We start from the raw sequence: 20,741 nt of genomic DNA on the forward strand, positions 1-20,741 counted from the left end.
TAGCCTAGGTTGTACCCATGTGCATGCTTGTTAATTATCCATATATGTCCATATATGCTTGCACACTCATTAATCATCCATACATGTACATATATACTTTTCATATACATAACTATTGCACATATAATAGATCAATTTTTTTAAATCATCTTGCTAATTGTAAGGAGTACTTAGGATTTGCACAAATAATAACCACATGCATGCATGTTCTTAAAATAAAATAAATGAGGACTAATGTCATTGTTTTCAAAATGCACAGAAAATCATAAATAATCATAGCGTCCAAGAAGCACCATCGACACCCCTATCAGACTCGCCTACAATCAAGAATTATTCAGAATATGGAGCAGGAAATGGGTGAGCATAGTCAGAATCAGGACATAGCTGAACTGAAAGAGCAAATGGCCCTACTAATGAAGAATATGGCGTTGCTGATGAAAGGAAAGGGAGTAGTTGAAAATTCTGAAACACCAGAGGTTCCTGAGAATCATTTGCACCAAGAAGTACCAGTTTACCCACCCGGGTTCACTCCTGTTCGTAACCAATCTTTGCCTGGTTTGCACCAGCATCAATATGTTTCTCAACAGGCAACGACTCAGAACCCAGCTTACATTCATCAAGTTGATCCTCATGGGCATGAGAATCCCTTCCCAGTTGGTGCTGATACCGCGGGAGCTTTTATTGGTGGGGTAGTAACTGAGGGAGTTCAGAATGAAGAAATTAGCTCAATGGATGCTATTAAGAAGTTAGAGAAGAGATTAAGAGCCATGGAGGGTTTCAATACTGTAGGGATGCTGAACCCAGCCAATTTGTGCTTGGTGAAGAATTTGAATGTTCCACATGACTTTGTACTACCAAAATTCAGTTTGTTTGATGGCACTGGAGTCCCTTTGGATCATTTAACGATGTATTGTCGGCGCATGCAGCCATATGCAAGCGATGAGAAAGTGTTGATGCATTATTTCCAAGATAGTCTGACTGGGGCAGCTCAAAGGTGGTTCAATACCCTTAACCCCTCATCAGTAGCTTCGTGGGAGGATTTGGCTGAAATGTTTATGAAGCAGTATAAGCATAATGAAGAAAAGATCCCTACCATTTACGATCTGCAGAACACAACAATGAAGAGTGGGGAAAGCTTTAGGGAATTTGCTCATCGATGGAGGGATTTGGCAGCCCAGATAATCGCACCCCTTTCAGAAAAGGATTTGTTGAACGCTTTCATTGATGCTCTCCAGGAGCCTTATACTTCCAATTTGGCGGGAGGTGGCCATAATAACTTGGCTGATATGATACAAGCAGACGAATGAGTTGGACGGTGCATGAAGAGAGGTACTCTGTATTATCCCACCCTTGATAAATCAGACCCGGCTAAAGCAAGTAAAGGCAAGAAGGCGGAAGTGCATTCTGTGAATTTTGATTCAAATCCAGCTGTTTATGGTGTGCCTACTTCAGATTATCGCCCTAGAAGCAATGCCCCAAGGATGTCAAGCCCAGGAGCCTACTATAATCATACCCACACCCAAAATCCTTATCCACCCCGATTCAATACACCATCACCCGATCAATACTTGCAAAACCCAAACACTTACCAAAATTTTCAAAACCCAAACACTTACCAAAATTTTCAGAATCCAAACACTTACCAAAACCCTCGCCCAAATTTCCAAAACCAAAGACCCAGAAGGCCTGTTGAGCATTTCGATCCTTTGCCCATAACTTACGCCGAATGCTTCACGAAACTTCAAGCGCAAGGAGCAGTGGCTCCTGTTCCGGGACGGGTCCACCAACCTCCATATCCCCATTGGTATGATCCTAATGCTACATGCTTATATCATAGAGGTACACCCGGGCACTCAACTGAAGGATGTTTACAATTCAAAAGGATAGTCCAGGGGATGATTGAAGCGAAATGGCTGGATCTTAGTGCAATCAATAAACCAAATGTCAACAACAATCCATTGCCTAATCATGAGAAAGAGGGGGTGAATGCCATTGAAGAATTTTGTGCTACAAAAAGATGGGTATCAGAGATTGCAATGCTGTTGGGCCAGTTGTTTATGGTGTTGAGGAAAGAAGGATTAGTTGAGGAAGTGGCAGTGGATATGCCCGTTCAATGTGGACTTTTTGATGACATGAAGACTTGTGAGTTCCATAGAGGACAAATGGGACATGCTATTGAGAATTGTTGTGGCTTTCAGGAGAAGGTACAAGAGTTGATGGATTTGAAGATAATAAAGTTTGAGGTGAAAGGCCAATCAAATGAAGTCAGTGTTATAGGAGGATATTATCAAGGGCCTAGGCCGAACCGTGCTCCGCAATTTGTCTTGCAGTATTATGTGGAAGATGCGCCACCAGTTGGGCCACTCAAATCAAAGATAGATCCTTTGTACAAGAATGACAAGGTTGTGCCATGGAATTATGAGGCTGAAGTTAGAGGAAAGCAAGGAGAAATGGTAGATAATATTTCTGGTGTTAGTGGAGTTACCCGGAGTGGGAGATGTTACACGAGAAATGGGGAATCCGGTAGTGGATCTTGAAGCTGAACGCAAAAGAAAAGGGAAAGCAATACCTGAAGTTGAAGGATCTGGTTCTATTCCGGAAGAAGGTCTTTTTGTACGCCCAGAGGAGAAAAAGAAAGTTGTAACTGATGTGGAAGTCCAGGAGTTCCTGAAAATTATTCGGCAGAGTGAGTACATGATAGTGGATCAATTCAAGAAAACCCCAGCAAAAATTTTGATCTTGGAGTTGATAATGAGTTCTGAACCGCATCGACAAGTTTTGATGAGAATGTTAAATCAGGCGTACGTATCAGATAAGATTCCTACAGATTCTTTTAATGGCATTGTGGGAAATGTGTTGGCGTCTCATTTGTTGTCCTTTACTGAGGATGATATTCCACCTGAAGGGATAGGGCATAACAAAGCTTTGCATATTTCAGCCATGTGTCGTGGAAAGGAATTAGCAAGCATTTTGGTGGATAATGGGTCATCGCTCAATATTTTACCAAAGGAGACTTTTGAAAAGTTACCGATTGACAGATCTTATTTAAGACCAGTGCCGATGGTGGTAAGGGCATTCGACGGAACACGTAGAGAGATTATGGGAGAAATTGAAATACCTTTACAGGTTGCAAGCGTAACTTTCAATGTACCATTTGTGGTAATGGATATCTCACCAACCTACAGTTGCCTGTTGGGACGACCTTGGATTCACACAGCATGAGCCGTTCCCTCATCGTTGCATCAGATGCTCAAGTTTGTTCATGATGGAAGGGTTTATATAGTAAAGGGCCAGTCAGAATGGATGGTTGCTAGTTTGTCTAATAATTCTCCTATTGATGCTTCGACAGAAGGGATTGAGAGTTCATTCCAATCTTTTGAAGTAGCTAGTGCTAGCTATGTGAAGGAAGGACTTTCTCTTTTAAAGCCACAAATATCCAAGGTTACGAAGAATGTAGCGAAATTTATGTTGAAAAAGGGGTTTCGCCCGGGAGAAGGACTTGGTAAGAATCAACAAGGAATTAAGAAGCCAGTAGAAATGGTGAAACATCCAGAACATTGGGGTTTGGGTTATAAGCCAACTAGAGCTGACAGGAACCGTGCACAAGCAGAAAAGCAGGCAAAGAGGTTTGCTCGTCTGGAAGGAAAGGAGCTGGAAGTCGAAAAGAAATCGGTTCCTTGGCTTTATGACAGTTTTGTGTATGGAGGGATGTAGAACAAGATAAGTTTGGCTGATACTGGGGCAGTTTTGGAAAACTGCCAGTTGAAAACTCAACTGATGTAACTGGGGCAATTTTGACAAATATATGTGATCAGTTTGAGGAGTTCCAAGTTGCTGTGGTGGAAGAGGAACAGAGTTCGGCTGCTAGACCTTGCTTTGTCATCTCGCGTCCTTCAAATTTCAAACTAGGCAACTGGACCAGTCTGGAGCTCCCAGTATCTCTCAAGAACCTGCAAGAGTAATCCCGAGTGCGCTACCATCGTGGGCCCAGCTCACGGCCTTCGTTTGGGTCTTTTGTAATGAGCATGCTTTACTTTGCTTTCAATAAATCTTATAGTATGGCGATTGCATGTTCAATCTTTGTACATATTCCCATTTCCATGAAATAAAAGTCTTTTGACAGTCATCCATATTCATGTTTCTCCATTTCCATTTAAGTTTTGTTCTCCATTCTCAAAACCATTTGTATTCATTTCTTTCACAGGATTGAAAATGATGATAACGAAGATGACGAACTTAATGAACCAGATTTTGATGCACCCATTAGCAATGTTGAATCTGACTATGAAATAGGGGAAGAAATTGAGATTTTACCTGAAATGTTAAGACAAGTCAATCAGGAAGAGAAACTAATAAAGCCGCACTAAGAGATAACTGAAGTTGTTAATTTGGGAACTGAAACGGAGAAAAAGGAGGTTAAGGTAGGAGCTGCCTTCGAAGGAGAGAATAAGAAGAAATTGATAGATTTGTTGCATAGTTACCAGGATGTCTTTGCATGGTCTTATCAGGACATGCCCGGTCTTGATACAAATATTGTTGTTCACAAGTTACCATAGATTCCAGAATGTACCCTAGTGAAACAAAAGCTAAGGAGATTGAAAGCAGATATGTTTTTGAAGATAAGAGATGAAGTGAAGAAGCAGTTCGATGCTGGTTTTTTAGCAGTGGCTAGATACCCCGAATGGGTGGCAAATATTGTACCTGTTCCCAAGAAGGATGGAAAAGTGCGGATATGTGTCGATTATAGAGATCTCAATCGTGCAAGCCCGAAGGATAATTTTCCGCTTCCCCATATCGATGTTTTAGTGGATAATACAGCTAGACATTCAACTTTCTCTTTCATGGATGGATTTTCGGGTTACAATCAGATCAAGATGGCACCAGAGGATCGTGAGAAAATGACTTTTATTACCCTCTGGGGAACCTTTTGCTATAAAGTCATGCCGTTTGGTCTGAAGAATGCTGGTGCTACTTATCAATGAGCCATGGTCACTTTGTTTCATGACATGATGCATAGAGAAGTTGAAGTATATGTCGATGATATGATAGCAAAATCCAAAGAAGATGAAGATCATATTGTGAATCTTCAGAAGTTGTTTGATCGATTAAGGAAGCATCAATTGAAGTTGAATCCAGCTAAGTGCACATTTGGGGCAACCTCGGGGAAGTTGTTAGGTTTTATTGTAAGCAGGAAAGGAATTGAGGTAGATCCTGATAAAGTGAAGGCGATCTTGGAGATGCCACCCCCTCGGACAGAAAAGGAAGTTAGGGGTTTCTTGGGAAGGTTAAATTACATTGCTAGATTCATTTCACAGTTGACAGCTACTTGTGAACCTATCTTTAAATTGTTGCGTAAGAGTAACTCTACTGAGTGGAACGAAGATTGTCAGATTGCATTCGAAAAGATCAAGCAATACTTGAAAAGTCCTCCAGTGTTAATGCCTCCTGTGGCTGGCTGGCCGCTTATTCTCTATTTGACTGTCTCAGATAGTTCGATGGGATGTGTGCTTGGACAGCATGATTCATCGGGAAGGATAGAGCATGCGATTTATTACTTAAGCAAGAAGTTTACTAGTTGTGAAGCAAATTATTCGATGTTGGAGAAAACGTGTTGCTCTTTGGTTTGGGCTGCACATCGGCTTCGACAATATATGCTTTATCATACGACGTGGTTGATTTCTAGGATGGATCCTATCAAATACATTTTTGAGAAACCTTCTCTTTCAGGGAGGATAGCTAAATGGCAGATGTTGTTATCAGAATATGATATTTTGTATGTTACACAGAAGGCAATCAAAGGGAGTGCAATTGCAGATTATTTGGCAGATGGAGCAATTGATGATACTCAGTCTATGGATTTGAAGTTTCCAGATATTGATGTCATGACTATGTCGATAGAAGAGGGGAATCAGAAGGATTTGGCAAAATGGACTATGTTGTTCGATGGGGCTTCTAATATCATGGGATGTGGAATTGGTGCAGTGTTAATATCATCTGATGAGAATATTATCCCGTTTACAGCTAAGTTGTATTTCGAATGTACTAACAATGTGGCTGAGTATGAAGCATGTACGATGGGAATTCAAGCTGCTATCGATATGGGGATTAGGAGGCTACAGGTCTATGGTGACGCACAGTTGGTGATTAGGCAATTGAATGATGAGTGGGAAACTAAAGATGACAAGCTCATTCCATATTACCAACATATCAAAAAGTTAGTCAAGTTTTTTGATTGGATTGAGTTTGATCATATCCCCAGGGAAGAAAATCAAATAGCAGATGCTTTGGCAACTTTGGCGGCAATGTTTGATGTAGACCCAAAAGGGGAAGTGCAGCTAATTAAAATTGAGAAACGAGAAGTTCGAGGTTACTGTTCAAATTTAGAGGGAGAGCCTGATGGTAAACCGTGGTATCATGATATCCAACAGTACATTGAAAAGAAAGAATATCCATCAGGGGTATCAGAGAATGATAAGCGCACCATCAGGAGATTGGCGGGATCTTTCTTCTTGAATGGAAATGTGCTTTATAAAAAGAATGATGGGGTAGTTTTCTTGCGTTGTGTTGATATGACGGAGGCTAAATTAATTATGGAGGAAATTCATGAAGGAATATGTGGGACTCATTCCAGCGGATATGCAATGGCACGGAAGATTATACGTGTAGGGTATTATTGGTTAACCATGGAGAGGGATTGCATAAGTTATGCAAACCGATGCCATAAGTGCCAGATTTATGCAGACAGGACACATGTTTCCGTCAATCCATTACATGTGTTGACGTCACCATGGCCTTTCTCGATGTGGGGATTAGATGTCATCGGTCCAATTGAGCCGAAGGCTTCTAATGGGCATCGGTTTATTCTGGTTGCTATTGATTATTTTACCAAATGGGTGGAGGCTACTTCGTATTCTAATGTGACAAGTAGTGTGGTTGTTCGGTTTTTGAGAAAAGAGATTGTTTGTCGATATGGAGTCCCAGAAAGAATTATCACTGATAATGGCACGAATTTCAACAGTAAAATGGTGAAGGATTTTTGTGACCAATTTAAAATTTATCACCATAATTCGACTCCTTACAGTCCGAAGATGAATGGGGCTATCGAAGCAGCGAATAAGAATATCAAGACGATCATTGGGAAGATGACAGAGAATTACAAAAATTGGCATGAGAAGATCTCGTTTGCTCTATATGGTTATCGGACCTCAATACGGACATCTACTAGGGAGACGCCTTTCTCCTTGGTGTATGGCATGGAAGCGGTTTTGCCTATCGAAGTGGAGATTCCATCCCTTCGAGTAGTTCTGGAGGCAGGATTGGAAGAATCAGAATGGACTCGAATGCGTTATGAGCAGTTGAATTTGATTGAAGAATGAAGATTACGAGCAATTTGTAAAGGGCAATTGTATCAAAGAAGATTGATGAAAGCACATAATAAGAAAGTTCGACCTCGCAGTTTCAGGGAAGGAGATTTAGTGTTGAAGATGATCTTGCCGCCTCAAAAGGATCACCGAGGGAAGTGGACACCGAATTATGAGGGACCATATGTGGTGAAGAAAGCCTTTGAAGGAGGGGCATTAATTTTGACAAGAATGGATGGAGAAGAATTGCCTAATCCGGTGAATGCAGACGCCATCAAAAAGTATTACCCATAGCAAAAAAAAAAAAAAAAAAAACTCGCTAGATTGAAAACCCGTAAAGGGCAGTCTAGGCAAAAATTAGAGTTAAAAAAAAAACTCGCTAGATTATAAACCTGAAAATGCGATCTAGGCAAAAATTAGAGTTAAAAGCTCGCTAGATTGAAAACTCGAAAGGGCGGTCTAGGCAAAAATTAGAGCAATAAAAATCCTGCTGAAGTGAAAACCCCTCGTGGGCGCTTCAAGCAAAAATTAGGAAAAAAAAAGTCTCTACTAAAGTGAAAACCCTTCCTGGGAGCTTTAAATAATATTGAGATCAGAAAGGTGTGGTGAAAACAACTAAGGGGAAGGAGGCAGAGGCCTTTCGAGGATTTGAGATGAATATAAGGAAATACAATGAATGACAGATAGCGAGGCTGTACAAAGGTGAATTGGTTATGTTTAGGGGTATGCATGATGAGTCTATGAAGGAGAAGCTTCATATGGAAGTAGTCAGATTCAATAATTGCAAAATGGGGGCACACAAAACTGGGGCAGTTTTGTGCGGTATCAAAGTTATCTCATTTTATATCCTGTAAAAATTTCTACTATTTCCTTTATTTCTAACCCTCTTGAATCATATATATACTTGATCAGTCTCTCCTGTTATCTATCTATTCTAAATAAAATTCTCTGAGGTTATTCAGTTCATTTCCAAATTCCTTATTCATTGCTTGTGTTCTTCACGATTTTATTGCTTATATATCTTGCCTTCAGAAATCTCGTGTAGTACAAGCATTGCCATACTATTGAATTTAGTTGGAAGTTAAATAAAGTAATAAAAGAATCATGACAAGTGTATTAGGACATTGTTCTTAGCAGGAACTTGAGAGATTTTGGTGTTCTTGACTGTAAAGTAACTAAAAGAAATCAAATGACGCTAAAAGGCATGGTGGAGCCGAAGAGATTTTCGTGTTCTTGACTGTAAAGGAGCTAAAAGAAATTAAATGACGCTAAAAGGCATGGTGGAGCCGAAGAGATTTTGGTGTTCTTGACTGTAAAGGAGCTAAAGGAAATTAAATGGTGCTAAAAGGCATGGTGGAGCCTGAGAGATTGTGGTGTTCTTAATTCTAAGAGAGTTAAAAGAAATTAAATGACGTTAAAAGATATAGTGGGGCCCAAGAGATTCTGGAGCCGAAAAGCTTTGGGTTTGGCATTAAAGGTATGTCGGATTTGATGGAAATAAGATGGAAGCAGCAAATCGATGGAAAGACCAGACAAAAAGAGAATGAAAGATACAAACATAAGCGTAACATGGCAGATTGAAGATAGGGTGGAATCAAAAGATGCAGTCTTCTCATGATGGATGATTGTAGGATGATAGGGGTGATGGTGCTTACGACAATTAACCAAAATCAAATTTTCAAAATAAGGAAAATAAAAGAAAATACAATTTTCTTCATGCATTCATACACTCATGGATATTTTCTTGCATAAATTCAAACAAACATTTGGCCAAGCCGGGAATGGCCTTGTGATCCCATGCCCTTTATTTTTCTGCACCAACATTTGGCCAAGCCAGGAATGGCCTTGTGATCCCGTGCCCTTTATTTTTCTGCACCAACATTTGGCAAAGCCGGGAATGGCCTTGTGATCCCGTGCCCTTTATTTTTCTGCACAAACATTTGGCCAAACCGGGAATGACCTTGTGATCCCGTGCCCTTTATTTTTCTGCACCAACATTTGGCCAAGCCGGGAATGGCCTTGTGATCCCGTGCCCTTTATTTTTCTGCACAAACAATTGGCCAAGCCGGGAATGGCCTTGTGATCCCGTGCCCTTTATTTCCTTGCACAAACAGTTGGCCAAGCCGGGAATGGCCACGGTGATCCCGTGCATTTCAGTTCCCGTACGAAACTCGGTTGACTACACATTTGTTTGTCTTTTATTTCATAAAAGACATACAAAGGGGGGCAGCTGTAGTACCCGGTTTTCATCCGGCCCAAAAAAATAGAAAAAATTAAAAAATTAAAAAATACAATAATAATAATAATAATAATTCAAAAGCCCGTTCTGGAGCCCGTAAGCTCACAAAAAATTTAAAGCCTGTTTCTTGGACCCACAAGCATGCAAAAATCCTAAAGCCTATTTCTTGGACCATAGGCCCATAAGAATTCCAACCCAAACCCAATATAACTAAACCCTAGAAAATATCTAAAAAATAGGAAAATTAAATAAATAATAAAGAAAATCCTTAAGAGGGAAAGGTGGTTCCTTTATTAGGGTTTCACAAAAATAAGGAAAAGACAAAAATGTAAGTCTTGAGGGTTTTAGAGAAGGAGAGGAAAATAGGGTTTTTGGGGGCATTTTGGGATTTTTTAAAATAAAGATAAGTTAAAAGGAGGAGAGAGCAAAGCCGCACAACACAATTGGAGAGGAAAAAAGAGAAAAAAAAAAGAGAGGGAAAGAAAGGTGGCGTGAGAGGAAGAAAGGGGTCTTTGGGGGAGAGAAAAACAAAAAAGAAGAAAAAAAGAAAGAGAACACAAGAGAGGAGCCGGCAGAGAAGAAAAGAGAGTTCGTGAGAAGAAAAGCGGTGTGGTTTCATCTTTTTGAGAAGGTTAGCCCGCACATATCTCTCTCATTATTGATTCTATTCCTCTGGTTCTATTTATGCATGTTCCTAGTCAATTTCTAAAACTATGATGCATTTTCCGGATTCCGTTTCTGAGATGGTAATGGTGTGCACAGGCTTCTATCATGCTCTGTTTTCATGAATGTGGCTCCATTTTAGACCTGGTTCACATCATTGGTTTGTGTTAAGGATGAGTAACCGATATGTTGCATGTGGCTTGTTTGAGTTTGTAATATGTGTTTGCCCACGTTGAGGTTTTGCTGGCCGTAGGTGATTTGTGGGTGAGTGAAATGTGGTCCATGTTTGTTTGCCCATTGATTTTGATATCTGACCTTGCTATGCCTGTTTGTTCATTATGCTAATATGTGGTTTGGCTGCCTGAAGTTATGTTCTGGATGTCCGATTAATTGGCCAAAATGTAATTTAAAAATGGGAGTTTCAGATCTGATTTGGAAAAAAGCGTTTACATGTAACATAAATCTGTGCATATATGTGAATTCCATAAAATCTGTGGAGGTATGACTCGATGAAGGCCTATTTGGTTTTGTGGCTTCTTGGTTTACTGGACTTAAAAGTAAAGCCTAAGGTATTTGTTTCCCTGTTAAATGACATCTCTGCTTAGATCTGTTTGAAGTAAGGCCGGTCATTCTTATGTATGGCTTAATGTTAGGTCTCATATTAGGATCTGTATTGTGTTTATATACATGTATATATATTGTGTGTACGTATGAATTTGTTGGTATGTGTATATATAAGTTTGTCTATAGATGCAGGTTTATTATGTACGTGTATATATGTTTATGTAGATGTACAGGTTTATAGGTATATGTATATGTGTTTGTGTATGTATACATGTTAGTTTATATATTTATAATATATGGGAATTTGTGCTTAATTTAATTTGAATTTGATATTGGTTTTGAATACCCATTTGACCCCCATCTTTTGTGTTTACTTGTTGGGCTTGGGTCGAATGAATTACTTGGGCCGAGGGGCAACTTAGAGGACTTGGGCCAAAAGGAATACTTAGAGGATTTGGGCTGGATTGGAGCAATGGGCCTCGCGGGTGATATTGGATTTTTGTACATTTTATTATTTATCATACATAATTGTAAAGTGTAAACCTTGTAATAGGGTAGTGAAAATAATGAAAAGTAGTATAGAGTAGTGTAGTTTAGTTTCATTTATTTTTAACATGATTAGTATGCATGTTTAGAGGTTTAGTTTTGCCAATCTATCAATTCAATAATCACGTTTTTACCAACTTTTCACATAAGCAAATTAATGGATACTACATTAAAGTCAATTAGGAGGAGGACTTGATGACATTCAGCTCCTGCCTAGACTTTAATTGTGTTATCCTTATTTAAACAAAATGTAAATGGTAATTTAATTTACTAGATACCTAAATTAAAGTTCATTAGGAGGAGGACTTGATGACATTCAGCTCCTGCCTAGGCTTTAATTATGTTATCTTTTCAAATTAAAGTGTCATTTGTATTTCTAAACACAATGATAAATTAATTTACTAGATACCTAAATTAAAGTTCATTAGGAGGAGGACTTGATGACGTTCAGCTCCTGCCTAGGCTTTAATTATGTTATCTCTTCAAATTACGGTATCATTTGTACTCGAAAACATAATGGTAACTAAATTGAAGTTAATTAGGAGGAGGACTTGATGACATTCAGCTCCTTCCTATGCTTTAATTATGTTATCTTTTCAAATCAAAATATCATCTATATTGGACAAACAACTTTTCAAGAAAAAGCACATAGATCAATCTAGGTAACCTTTTAGGGAGTTGTGGGGTGCCTAACACCTTCCCCACACTCAATAGACCCCCTTACCCATTTTCTGGTTCGGAGACCATTTTTTAGTGTCCAATTGCACTTAAATCAATTGGTGGCGACTCTAAATCATTTTTCATCCTTTCATCACCGGTCCGCGTCGTGACCTGGTTGCGACACACTACATAAGCAGGTATATACAAAGTTCAGTTGATGAAAAGTGCTTATGGGACGCCAATTCTCAACAGAGTCCTACTCCCCTTTGGGGGAGGGCACGTAAATAATTTACCCTCCGAAAAGCTCTCCAGGAAACCAATAAGAGAGAGTCTGACTCCTACTACAACTCAAACACTTTAAACTCATATAAAAGGGGAACCTCTACCCTTAAGTAAGCTCTCTAACTCCTGCACTCTAAAATACTTATTGAGCAAGAGGCAACGCTCGAAGCAACGAGCCATCCTCCCAAGTTTAGTATTGTACTGACTTGAGCGTCGGAGAGGTCCCCCCGAGTACACCCTCTGGGCCCTACTAAAGCTTACGTTTGCTTCTTGTGTAGGAAGGAAGGAAGAGATCACGTACCAACAAAGGAGAAATCAGTTATTCCAGCTCTGTCTGACTTGGCAAATTCATCTAATAAGGTAAACCTGTTTTAGACATCATCTCCATCTTTGATTAGATTTGTGTTTACTTAATTGCTCTTTTGTTCTTTGTTCCAGTTTAGTTAAAAACAAAACCAACCACTCATTCTTTTCATGCAATTGACATAGATGTTGTTTATTTGACATCGATTTTGATTATCAATACATCCTCGTGAGAACGATAATTTCCTCATTATTTTATTACTTATACGATTTGAGCGCTTGTAATTAAATCCATATCAAGAAGTTTGGTGAAAAGATCGGCCGGGCCATCTCCACCAAAAAAAGTCCAAGGGACTTCCCAAGAACACTTGAGTTTATTAGTCAAAAACCTTAGAGGTTCCTCCACAACTGGTTTGATAGAAAGCTCGGCCAAACCATCTCCACCAAAAAAGTCCAAGGGACTTCCCAAAAACACTTGGGTTTATTCGTTAAAAACCTTATAGGTTCCTCCAAGAGAGGTTTGGTGGAAAGATCGGCAAAGCCATCTCCAATAAAAAAGTCCAAGGGATTTCCAGGAGAACAGTTGGGTTTATTTGTCAAAAACCGTAGAGGTTCCTCCATGAGAGGCTTGGTGGAAAGATCGGTTGGGCCATCTCCATAAAAAAGTCCAAGGGACTTCCCAAGAACATTTGGGTTTATTCATCCACAACCTTAGAGGTTTCACCACGATAGGTTTTGTGGAAAGATCGATCAGGCCATCTATACCAAAAAAGTACAAGGGACTTCCCAATAACACTTAGGTTTATTTGTCAAAAAACTTGAAGGTTCCTTCACGAGAGGTTTAGTGGAAAGATCGGCCCAACTCCACCAAAAAAGTCCAAGGGACTTCCCAATAACACTTGGGTTTATCGTCAAAAAGCCTAGTGGTTCCTCCAATAGAGGTTTAGTGGAGGGATTGGCCATGCCATCATCCACCAAAAAAGTCATAGGGACTTCTCAAGCACACTTGGATTTATTTCCTCAAAAAACCTAGGTGTTCCTTCAATGGAGGTATGGTGGAGGGATCAGTCAGTCACACCATCATCCACCAAAAAAGTTCTAGGGACTTCCCAAGAATACTTGGGTTTATCATCAAAAACCTAAGGGTTCCTTCAAGAGTGGTTTGGTAGAGAGATCGGGCGGGCCATCATCCACCAAAAAATTCCAAGGGACTTCTTAAGATCACTTGAGTCTATCTTCCAAAAACCCTAGAGGTTCCTCCCCGAGAGGTTTGACCGGCCAAAAGGCCTAAGCCAGAAAAGTCCTACGGACTTCCAAGGAACACTTGAGTTTATCTTCCAAAAATCTTAGAGGTTCCTTCACGAGAGGTTTGGCTAGTTGTACAGCCCAAGCCAGAAACATTCAACGACTTCCCAAGAACACTTGGATTTATTCGTCAGAAACCTTAGAGGTTCCTCCACGAAAGGTTCAGTGGAAAATTTGGCCTAGCCATCTCCACCAAAAAAGTTCAAGATACCTCCCAAGAACATTTGGGTTTATCGTCAAAAATCTTAGAGGTTCCACCAAGAGAGGTTTGGTGGAGGCATTGACCCAGCCATCATCCACCAAAATAGCCCTACAAACTTCCCAAGTACACTCGGGTTTATTTCGCCAAAATACCCTAGGGGTTCCTCCAATGGAGGTTTTGGTGGAGGGATCGGCCAGGCCATCATCCACCAAAAAGGTCCTAGGGACTTTAGTTTATTTCGCAAAAAAATCTTAAGGGCTTCTCCAATGGATATTTAGTGGAGGGATCGCCGAGGATATCATCCACCTAAAAAGTCCTAGGGACTTCTAGTGAATATTTGGGTTTATCTTCAAAAACCTAGGAGTTCCTCTAAGAGAGGTTTGGTGGAGAGATCGGTTGGGCCATCATCCGCCAAAAAAGTCCAAAGGACTTCCTAAGAACAATTGAGCTTATCTTCCAAAAACCTTAGAGGTTCCTCCACGATAGGTTTGGCTGGCCAAATGGTCTTAGTCAAAAAAGTCCTAGGGATTTCCCAAGAACAGTTGAGTTTATGTTTCAAAGGCCTTAGAGGTTCCTCCATGAGAGGTTTGGTCGACCGAATGACCCAAGCTAAAAAAGTCCTAGGAACTTCCCAAGAATACTTGGGTTTATCTTCCAAAAACCTTAGAGGATCCTCCAAGAAAGATTTGGCTGGCCGAATGGCCCAAAAAAGCCAAAAAAGTACTAGGAACTTCCCAAGAACACTTGGGTTTATCTTCCAAAAACCTTAGTCGTTCTTCTACAAGAGGTTTGACTGACCGAATGACCCAAGCCAAAATAAGTTCTAAGGACTTCCAAAGAACACTTGGGTTTATCTTTAAAAAACCTTTGAGATTTCTCCACGAGAGGTTTGGCTGACCAAACGGCCCGAACCCAAAAAAGTCCTAGGGACTTCCCAAGAATATTTGGGTTTATTTTTTGAAAGCCTTAGGGGTTCCTCCATGAAAGGTTTGGTTGGCCGTACGATCCAAGTCAAAAAAGTCCATGGGACTTCCCAGCAACACTTGAGTTTATTTTCAAATACAAGAGGGGGGCATGTAGTTGGATAGGCCCATCGAAACAACAAGATCGGCCTGGTATGCAAAAAAGGACTAGCTAGACGAGCAGAATTAAGGCTTGACCCAGACAACTACATACCAAACTTGGGTGCAATTGTACAGGAATAAAATCCAATGATGCAAAGTTAACTTAGCGACCAATGGAGTTTGGACACGTGTCATGCAAAGATGGAGTAAAACTGAGATCAATTGCATAATCCGGCGTTTAGTACAAGGGATCGGCCACGGTCCCACAACCAATGCAAGGGATCGGACATGATCCCACGGCCAATGCAAGGGATCGGCCTCCTTGGCCAATCCAACCTCAACCCAATTTCAAGAGACAAATTATAATTAGTTATTGAGGAAATAATTAATCCCTTGATTTAAGGAGAATGAGTAGACCATAAATAGAAAGAGGTAACACAAGGTATAGGGATTCTTTTTGATTACCAAAATTATCACTCTTACAATTAGAGTCTAACTTAAGCGTCAGAGTGTCCTCGGCCACCACTATGGTTGTCGGACCTTTTGACTTATTCTTGTTGCAGGTTATCAAAAGTGTGGAGAGAAACTTTTTATACTTGGTAGAGGGATTCAAACTCAAGGGCCCATATTGGATTAGGGCCCAAGAAAATTGCATTCTTGTTCCGTTGATTCCTATGAGATTTGGGAATTTTTTTTCCATTTAATCCATTAGTATTATAGAATTTACTTCTTAAGATGATGATGAACATTATATTTAGTCTTTAAAAGCACATAAAATATCAAACACGAAAAGAAAAAAAATGAAGAAAGAAGAACTAAACTAGTTAATTAATATATATACACAAAACAAAGGTAAATTAAGATCAGGCAATCAATACAGATTATATTAAAAATCAAGAAGAAATTAATGTTAAAATAAAGTCTATTATAATTAATCATATGAAGTTAGGGCTACAAAAATGATGAATTAATGTGTTAGGAAGTAAAGTATCAAAATCAATAGTAACATACATATATCATAGACAACAGAAGCTATAAGCAAACATCTATCTTGCCATCCAAGAGAGAAAGCTAGCTCTTCCATCTTCTCTTTCACAAACTCTAAACCCACCATTATTAATATCTCCATGATCGAATTGTACCGGCCGATAATGTGACCTTACTTTCAACAATAATTTCGCTTGCATTATGCACCTTGTACTCAACTTAACTCCTAAAAATCCATGATTCTCCATCTTCTCATACCTCGGACAGCTCGAGACGCCCTTGTTCTTGTCATAGTTGAGCATGGTTTTTATTTCCTTTCCTAGATGGTTCCTCTCTATGCTCAACCTCTCCATGCTCTCAACGGGGAGCCAATCGTCTAAGGTGTCGAACATGGCCATGAAATCATGCAAAGACTCAATGAATCTTGACAAGAAGTTTCGAGGGCTTCGATTGCCATCTTGTTCCAGCAAGACTACAATGGAAGGGCTTAGTGAATGTACTGATTTCAATGTGCTTTAAATCTTCAAATAATCATCTAATGTGTTCAAATGGAACACTAAATTCATCGCCACAGTTTCGTTCTTCTTTTTCCTCAAGTTAATGAGTCTAGACCCTCTCATCAATCCTTGAACTTCAAAGGCTAGATTGCGAAACCCTTTCGCGAAACTTACTAGCTTGTTTTCAGTTTCTTATAATTCTTTGATGCTTCTTCCAAATCCGGTTATTCGGAGATAACTTATGTTACCATTTTCCGCTTTCTCGAAGAGAGATTGAATGAGAGAAGGTGATGTGTCAAATATATACATACATTTGTGCATCCTTTACACATAAGTTCATTGCATTTTGAGTTGATTAAGAGTTAATATTGCCTAAGAAAGCTATATTTGCATATTGTAGGTGTCAAGGCAAGAAATGGAGGAAAAGAGTGCAAAATGAAGATTTGGAGCCCAGTACTGATTTCCGATCGATCGGCCATATTCCCGATCGATCGGACCTGCCAAAACACCTAAAAATATCATCGAGACAGATTGTATTTCCGATCGATCGGACTATTCCCGATCGATCGGAGTACTATTCACAGCACTGCGCAGTTTCGCGGAAAAGACCCGAATTCACGTGTTTCTAAGCCAAAACGACCCCAACTTGTTTTGGAAACGACATAAGAGTTTGGAGAAGTATAAAAGGACATAAGATAGGGTTTTGGAAGAGAGCTTGGAGGCTGGGGAGCTGGATTTCGTGCTACTTCCATTGGAGAGCTTGGAGGCTACCTTGGAGCTTGGAGAAGAAGAGGATCTACAAGGGGGTTTCCTCTCTCCTTTTCTATCCTAGTTTCTATGGTTGATTTCCTTTGTTTAATGATGTATTTTGCTTCCATGAGTGGCTAGATTTCCTACTAGGGTCTTAATGTAACCAAACCTTGAAGATTCAATAAACTTGATTTCCTTATTTCTTGATTTCTCTCTCTCTTGATTGTCTATGGGTGTGATTAATGCTTTTGAGTGTTTGGCCATCATTCAATTGATTTGCTGCCTAGATTGAGACCGGAAGGAGATATCTAGGGTTTGCCTCAAGCCATAGATGACATAGGGTGCATGAACCATAGGAATATAGGTTTGTGACTTATGCAATCGCTAAATGATTTCCATAGTTCGTAATGGGTTTTTGATATATTAATCCGATTGTTAGGAATAACAGGGATTTATATTGAAAATACGTTTGATGTATCTAGGAATAGAACATTGAATAGGTTGGGAAATCGATTGTCATTATTGAGAGATGAATTAGGGATTAAGGAATCAAGGGAATTGAATTGGATAGGTGAGGTGAAGTTAAGTACCCTAATGCTTTCCATCATTGATTTCATATTTGTGTTTGATTTGTTTTTGTTCTTTTTAATTAGTTTAGTAAAAAATCAAAAACCAATCGCTAATCCTTTTCTCCAATTTACATAATTGTAGCTTGTTTGACATTGATTTCTTTTGTCAACACATCCCTAGTGGAAACGATAATTTACTCATCTCTTTATTACTTGTGCGATTTGTGCGCTTGCAATTAAATCCATATCAGAAGGCCATTGAAAACCATAGTAGAATCGAAAACAATTACATGAAGAGCACGATTGTTCTTCTCTTGCTCGTGCTCGAATGCTTCGAATATAACTTGATTCGCGGTGATATAAGCGAATTGGTGGTAAGGAGAGACCCTATAGAGATAAATGAACACCAAGAACTCCTCATCATTTGTAGGTTGTTTCATGATCATGTCATAAAATGGAGATTTTCTTGTTAGTAGCCTCGCCATCAATCCATCCACGAAATAAGCGACGACTCTTTGGACTGATTCACTGGTTAACGACACGGTCTGGTAGAGCTCATTGAGGTTCTCCAAGGCAGTGATGACGTTGTTCTCATGAACAATCGTGGCAGTTATTAGAAGAAATGGATCAAATGAAGGCCTTTTTCCTCATTTTCATGAAGGTGATGATGATCAACAACTAGTACTACCTTGTTTCTTCTTTGGTCTAATTTCTTGATCATTTGCTCTCTCATTTGGAGGAGACCAAATATCTTGCCTTCACAACCATATAATTAATGTATTCAAAGATTATGAAACCATCCTTCTCTTTCTTGTCCTTATCATCCTCTTCTTGGCGGCACCACCTCCGGAATTCGCAGTAACAATAGCAAGGCTGAGATTCGGAAGCTCTTCCTCCTCTTTATCATCCTCATCCTCATATTTGAGATTCATTTCTGTTTTTGTTGGAGTAAGAAGATATGGAGAGACAAGACAAGCTATTGAGGCATTTTATGGGATGGAAGAGGAATATAACTCATAGAAACTCCATTGTGTTGCTTCATGGGAATAGAAACAAATAATAAAAGTGAGAAATGATTGGATATCGACTTATATATGAAGATAATAAATTAATAAGATCGAGAAGGGTATCTTTTTATGCTTCCATAAGAGTACAAGAGGATATATAGATAGTATGTATATATGTGTTGGGTAAAGAGAACATATATGTATATACTTTGTTTGAGTTGCTTTAAAAGAACAATGAAAATCATGTTTGGTAGCTACGGTTAGAAGCAAACGAAAACATATGAAACAAACAAACAAGAGCGGGGAAATTATTATGGAGAATATTATACCTACCGTCCTCTTTAAGATTTTGTCTTCTATACCTTCTAGATTAAGAGAGGTGAATTTTGTTCGGATCGGTCAAGGCAAATATCCAAATGAACCAAAGATTAGACTAAATTAAGTGAATATGCTTGCCGGGCACTAGGTATATATATACACAAGCATGCATACGATTAATTATAGTATTTAATCGTATTTAAGGACTTGAATCAGGACAAGGACCCAGATTCAAGTCCCCTCTCACGCTAATAATGATGATGATGGAACATAACTTATTAAATAAATATTATTATAGCAAAATTAACCATGTTTTCATAGTTTCACTACTTAGGTCTAAGGTATTAATAAAAACTATTAGTTATCAAAAAGTTAATATACAGAAACAACTTACTCTTGTGTGACGGATCGAGTTTAACACAAGAGGGGGTGGGTGAATTGTGTCCCCAAATTCCAATTGGAATCCCTTTTTCAATTTAAACAAATTAATGGCAATTAACAAGTAGCACACAAATTTGGACTCTAATGATTTTCCTAATCAATATTCAATCCAATGCAAGATGTGATACAATATAGTGAATGACCAAATATCAAATAATCAAGAATTGCACAAAACAGATATCATTAAACTTTTTAATGCACTTTGAATTGATATTAAATTCAATTACAATCAAATATACATTTATATCATGCATGTTTTGTAATCATCAAAAAGGGGGAGATTGTTGGACCTATGGTCCTATATGTCTAATTTTGATGATATTAAATCATTTATAAATGATAATGAAACATTAAAGCAATATTTGATTTATATGAATTGAATTTAAATGACTATATATTTTTGAGATAGTGCTGGAAATTAAGTTTTGAAAACAAACATACATGAACTAAGTTAGAGCATTAATTTTCCAATTATCATATCTTAACCAACTTAGGTCAAAATGACTTGAAACTTGAACCACATGCACATGAAGGCTTAATATATGTTCTAGGACTATAATCATGAGAAATTAAGTGCATCACATATATATTTGGTCATATGCTTAAATTCCGCCAAAACTAGGTTTTACCTAATTTTGTGCATATGTGTTCTTTGTGAACGTGGTGAACCAAATGAACTCCGATTTAAATGAAATTTCGTGTGCATCTTAGTTTCATCACTATGAACATATTTGATTTAGTAAAGTTCAAGAGAAAAGGCCATTTACACTGAGTTTGCAAAATGACTTTGAATTTACACTTAAAATTTATCGGTTTCACTATTAGTGATCAAATTGCTTGGTTGAGTGACCAAACGATTTCCGATTGTTATGAAATTTTACATGGACATTCTAATACATATAAAATGATTTATCATGCAGTAATATGAATTTTCTGGGTTGTTTTTCTAATATAATTAACCTATGCGCTCTATATGAAGCTCT

The 20,741-nt window shown here is 38.8% G+C and overlaps 1 pseudogene; it reads right to left on the bottom strand.

Annotated features, from left to right (window-relative positions):
• Positions 1 to 13,313: 13,313 nt before the first annotated feature.
• On the bottom strand, positions 13,314 to 18,924 carry LOC119979823 (annotated as a pseudogene).
• Positions 18,925 to 20,741: the final 1,817 nt, after the last annotated feature.

This window comes from Tripterygium wilfordii, chromosome 15 (genome assembly GCF_013401445.1).
Source record: "Tripterygium wilfordii isolate XIE 37 chromosome 15, ASM1340144v1, whole genome shotgun sequence".
Classification (NCBI taxonomy): Eukaryota; Viridiplantae; Streptophyta; class Magnoliopsida; order Celastrales; family Celastraceae; genus Tripterygium; species Tripterygium wilfordii.